The sequence below is a fragment of the Phoenix dactylifera genome, chromosome 10, assembly GCF_051530095.1.
Source record: "Phoenix dactylifera cultivar Ajwa chromosome 10, Ajwa_hap1_PhDact_Kaust_v1.1, whole genome shotgun sequence".
Lineage (NCBI taxonomy): Eukaryota > Viridiplantae > Streptophyta > Magnoliopsida > Arecales > Arecaceae > Phoenix > Phoenix dactylifera.
Genome location: NC_143199.1, coordinates 21,161,644 through 21,167,643, shown reverse-complemented (window position 1 = coordinate 21,167,643; position 6,000 = coordinate 21,161,644).

The following is a 6,000-nucleotide window of genomic DNA, read 5'->3' as shown; positions in this document are numbered from 1 at the left end:
ACTTCCGGACGAAATCTGTCGCATCTTTCTGGAGCGTGGGCCAGTAATATCCTTGCCGCAGGATCTTATGGGCTAATGCCCGACCCCCAAGTGATTTTCGCAGATTCCTTCATGGACCTCTCGGAGGGCATAGTCCGCCTCAGAGGGGCGGAGGCATATGAGAAGAGGAGAAGTAAATGATCGACGATAAAGTATGTTTTCGTACAAGACATACCGGGGAGCTTGGCGCTTGATTCGACGAGCTTCTGTCTCGTCATGGGGTAGGGTTCCGTCCTGAAGGTAGCAGACGAACCCGTCGATCCAGCTCGGTTCAAAGTCGATACACATGGTAGGTTCTGGTTCCTCCGTGCTGGGAGCCTGTAGGTACTCGAGCGTTGTCCCCTTAGGAAGCTCGCTCATGCGGGAGGTTGCCAGCTTGGACAGCTGGTCTGCCTTGAAATTCTCCGCTCTGGGAATGTGCTGAATATCAAAAGAGTTCAGAGTAGACGTAAATTCCCGCACCTTTTGGAGATATTTCTGCATGGATGGCTCTTTTGCTTCAAAGTCTCCCTGGATCTGGCTTACCACCAGCTGGGAATCACTGAAGGCTCTCAGGTCTTCCACTTTCAGTTCTTTCGCCAGCTTGAGCCCGGCGATGAGAGCCTCATACTCAGCCTCGTTGTTCGAGGCCGGAAACTCGAGGCGCAAGGCTTGCTTGGCCACCACTCCGTCTGGACTGGTGAGGATGAGTCCGGCCCCGCTACCCCCCGAAGTTGAAGACCCGTCCGAGTGTAGGACCCATGGTGGCCTTGGTGCTTCCTCCATGGATACGGATGACAGCTCGGGGTCGTCCGGCAGGGTACACTCTACGATGAAATCGGCGAGTATTTGAGCTTTGATAGCCGGCCTGGGCCGATATTCGAGGTCAAATTCCTCGAGCTCGACCGCCCATTTGGCGATCCTCCCCGCACGATCCGACCTTTGCAATATTTGCTTCATAGGCTGGTCAGTCAGTATAGCTATTGTGTGGGCCTGGAAGTAAGGCCTGAGTCTCCGAGCCGAAATGATAAGAGCGAAGATGGTCTTCTCGAGTTTGGAGTATCGAGTCTCAGCATCCTTGAGAACCCGGCTGATGTAGTAGACCGGCTTTTGGAGCTTGTCCTCTTCCCGGACGAGGACTGAGCTCATTGCAACTGGGGAGACGGCCAGGTATAAGTAAAGGACTTCGCCCCTCTGTGGCTTGGTGAGTAGCGGGGGAGAGGCCAGAAGGCTCTGGAGCTCTTCAAAGGCCCGCTGGCATTCTTCTGACCACCGGAAGTCCTTCGGCCGTTTGAGGCTCTTGAAGAATGGGAGGCAGCGCTCAGCTGATCGGGAGACGAACCTCCCCAGGGCGGCAATCCGCCCTGTGAGCCACTGCACCTCCTTGACTGTCTTCGGAGGCGTCATTTCTTGCAGCGCTCGGATTTTCTCAGGGTTGGCTTCAATTCCGCACTGGGTCACTATGAAACCCAGGAACTTGCCCGAGGTGACTCCGAACGCGCACTTCGCTGGGTTGAGCTTCATTCGGTATCTCCTGAGCTTGGAGAATGTTTCGTTGAGGTCAGCTACATGGTGCTCCGCCGCTCGGCTCTTCACCAGCATGTCGTCCACGTAAACTTCCATATTTCGGCCGATCTGGTCTTTAAAAATTTGGCTGACCAGCCTCTGATAGGTGGCTCCAGCGTTCTTTAGGCCGAAGGGCATCACCTTGTAGCAATAGGTGCCCTTGTCGGTGATGAAGGCCGTCTTCTCTTCGTCTTCTGGCGCCATTCGGATTTGATTGTACCCTGAAAAGGCATCCATAAAAGTCAGCAGTTGGTGTCCCGAGGTGGAATCGACGAGTTGGTCGATGCTCGGGAGGGAGAAGCTATCTTTTGGGCAGGCCTTGTTCAGGTCGGTGTAGTCCACGCACATGCGCCATTTTTCGTTGGCCTTCTTTACGAGGGCCACGTTGGCGAGCCAGTCTGGGTAGAAGATCTCCCGGATAAAGCCGGCTCCGAGGAGCTTATCCACCTCCTCGGCCGCAGCTCGTTGTCGTTCCGGGGCGGAGCCCCTTTTCTTCTGCTTTACAGGTCTGCTGGTTGGCTTTACCTGGAGTCGGTGGACCATGACCTCAGGGTCAATTTCCGGTACGTCCGCAGGCGACCAGGCAAAGACATCAGCATTGCCCCGCAGGAAGCTAACGAGGTGATCCCTCTCGCAGGCGCCGAGGCCGGAGCCGACCTGCACAGTTAGCTCGGGAAAATTTTCTTGTAGCGGAACTTGAACAAGAAGCTCACCAGGCTCTACTTGCTTCTTCCAAAGGGTGTCCCTCGCATCCAGAATTTCTATGGATAGTGAGGGGCCTGTTGGCTGAATCGGCGCCTCGGTCGGTTGCCTTACTCTGTGGGCCGCCATGTAGCACTGCTTGGCAACCAACTGGTCCCCGCGGACCTCGCCTACTCCTCGGCCGGTGGGGAACCGCACGAGCAGATGGCGGGTTGAAACCACGGCCCTAAGGGCATTTAGCCCTGGCCGCCCAAGGATGGCGTTGTAGACTGAGGGCAGACGGACCACAAGGAAGTCCGTTCTCACAGTGCTCTCCCGGGGAGCGAGGCCAACTGTGACAAGGAAGCTGGCCTCACCTTCGACCGGGACCGAATCTCCGGTGAACCCTACCAGTGGGGCATTAATCTTCCGGAGATGTCCTTCTGGCAACCCCATTTTTTGGTAGGCATGATAGTACAAAACGTTAGCTGAGCTTCCATTGTCAACTAGGACACGTTTTACATCAAACCTATTTACAACCATAGAGATGACCACAGCGTCATCGTGAGGGGTCTCGACCCCTTCCAAGTCCTCGTCCGAGAACGAGATGACTTCATCAGTACGCGGGCGCTTTAGGGGTGCTTCCTGGGCGGCTGCTCCTGCCGAGGCCCTTCCAATCATGTTGATGGTGCCGGCGATAGGCCTGTTGTCGTCCGGATTTTCGGGCAGCGTGGCGTTTTCCGTCGGCCTCCTTTCCTCGCGTCGGTTCCTCACGAACCGGTTGAGTACTCCCCGGCGGATGAGCGCCTCTATCTCGTCCCGGAGCTGGAAGCAATCCTCTGTGTCATGCCCGCGGTCTCGGTGGAAGCGGCAGTACTTCCTGGGATTGCGGGGAACTCCCGTATCCCGCATAGGAGGCGGAGGTCGGAAGAAATCCCGACCCTCGATTTCCATCAGGATCTCGGCCCGGGGAGCATTGACAGGTGTGTAGTTCTCGTACCTCCCTGGGTACGTCCGAGGCCGTGGTGGAGACCTCGGTCGAGGAGGGGTCCTCCGCTGAGGTCGTCCCTGCTGCCGGGGCGGGCTCCTCAGTCGGAGGAGATTCTTTTCTCGATGGGGGGATCGGCTCCTTTGTCGGCCGCATTCCTCGCGGCGTTTCTTCTGCTTCTTTGAGGCGGGCTCAATTGCTCCCCGCCTGGAGGCGACTGCCTCCTCGGCCTTGGCATACTTCCGGGCTCGGGCCAGCATTTCGGTGAAGTCGGCCGGGAATCTCTTCTCGATGGAGAAGAGGAATCGGTAGGAGCGAACTCCAGTCTTCAGAGCCGACATGGCTATTGACTGGTCTAGCTCGCGAACTTCCCACGTGGCGGCAGTAAAGCGGTCCAGATACTCCTTGAGGGATTCCCCCTCCTTCTGTTTGATGTCCAGGAGGGAGTCTGACGTCCATTGTTGGCGTCGGCTGGCGGCAAAATTGGTGGCGAACTGCCTGCCGAGTTGCTCAAAGGAGGATACCGTATTCGGCTTTAGTCCAGAAAACCAAAGCCGGGCGGTCCCTCGAAGAGTCGCTGGGAAGGCCTTGCAAAGTACAGCTTCCGAGGATCCTTGCAGAGCCATGAGGGCTCGGTAGCTCTCCAAATGGTCGAGAGGGTCGGTCATTCCGTTATAGGGCTCCACCTGAGGCATTTTGAACCTTGCTGGGACCGGCTCATCCTCGATCTGGCAGGAAAAGGGGGATTTGGTAGTGAACTCAAAGTCTCCCTCCTGCCTTGCCTTCTTACTGTGGAGCGCTGCGATCTGGCGCTCCAAGTGCTCAACTTTTCTGTCGAGCTCCCCAACCCGTGGGATTGTCGTCGTGGTCTGCTCCGGCTCGTGGTGGTCTGGGGCTGACTCAGCCTCAGAGGGTTGGGGTCTTCTGTTGAGATCTCCCCCCGGTAGCTCTCTCTGGGGGGAAGTCCGCTCCTCGTCGTTGGCTCTGGAAGAGCCGTGGAGATTCTGGCCTAGGGGAATTGGGCCGTTGGGAGGAAACTCCGGCAGGGCCTGGGCCTGCGGGGGGTGTGTTGGTAAAGCCTCCTCGCGCCGCAGGCCTTGAACGGCGGCGGCCAGGACCTGAACTTGCTGCATCAAAGTATTGAATTGCTCCGGCTGAACCTGGGGAACCGGGTCAGCCGGAGTAGGTGGATTCTGGACGGAATGTCCAGGACTGTGTAGGAGGCGCCGGGAGGTATTGGAGGCTCCCTTGCTTCTCAACTTCATGATCGCTACTCGGGCCCTTCCTCTAGCGCCAACTGTTGCTGGAAATTGGACCCGGGGGCGATCGTCGGTCGAGGAGGGGGAGCGGCAGCGGAGCGGCTGTCCGTCGGCGAGTGGCGTCCTTCGTTGTGGTGCCTGCAAAAAGCCGGTGGCCGGGTCTTCCGGCGCCGGCCCTCCGACGCTCAAGTCAGAAGGGGCGGCAATCTATGTGAGAAGAAAGTGTGTTTATTAGTTTTCTGTCCCCCCCTCTGAAAAGCGAAAGTTCCCTTTTATAAGGGGGGGTTGGTGTACCTATGGTGTGATTGGACGAGGCCGCTTGTACGGCTCGATATGCCGCTCAGACTGGCGCACGATCAGGTGAATCATTGCATTGATGTTGGAGGCATGGCCGAGATTAGGGACTTATCATCGTTGATTGGACTCTGCTGGGCTGACTTGCCGTGGCGAGTTGCGGGTCCGTAGATAACTGGAGCCATGCGCATTAATTGTTGAGTAAGCCGGCGGTATGCATTAATTGTTGAGTAAGCCGGAGACTTTCATCAATTGTTGAGTGATCCAGGGGTTTGCAGAGATCACGCGTAATAAATGCTGGGACAGCGGCAGGGTATGACCTTTGGCCAGACCTCTGAGGGGTACGGCCGTAGTAGGTGGCTGACGCGGATAAACCTTTGAGGTCGGGAATTCTCCAGGTCGGAGGCTCTGAGGTCGGACGCCGACCTCAGTTGTCCGAGGTCGGCGATCATGCGGCCTTCTAGCGGCGGGGTTACTGTATTACCCGGGGAAAACCGTATTCCCCCAACAGTAGTAGTCTTTGCTCTAAAGATTTGGTGACATTATCTGTATGATGAGCCTTGTGAGGTATTTACTGATCACAAAAGCCTAAAGTATATATTTACTCAGAAAGAATTAAACATGAGGCGAAGAAGATGGCTTGAGCCGCTAAAAGATTATGATCTAAGCATCAAATATTATCCGAAAAAGGCTAATGTTATGGCATATGCTCTCAGTAGGAAGTCAGCAGTGGGCTCCATATCTTTGCTTACCACTCAGAAGCATATTTTGAAAGAATTTGATATGATGCAGATCGAGGTGATTTCCAAGAGTGCTGGGAGCATGTTGGCTAGTTGTTGGTACAACCTATTTTGATAGAAAGAATAAAGGATGCTCAACAGACAGACGCACATTTGTGTTAGCTCAGAAGTGATGTGGAAAGAGGGTTACGACCCGAACTCCGAATCCACTGTGATTGTATTCTGCGTTTTGGCAGTAGATTATGTGTGCCCCAGGATACCGATCTAAAAAGAGAGATTCTAGAGGAAGTATATCAGTTTCGTTTCTCTATTCATCCCGGCAGCACTAAAATATATAGAGATTTACGGAAACATTTCTAATGGAACGGCATGAAGAGAGAGATAGCAGGATTTGTAGCTCGGTGCTTGGTTTATCAACAGGTAAAGGCTGAGCATCAGAGGCCCGCCGGTTTGC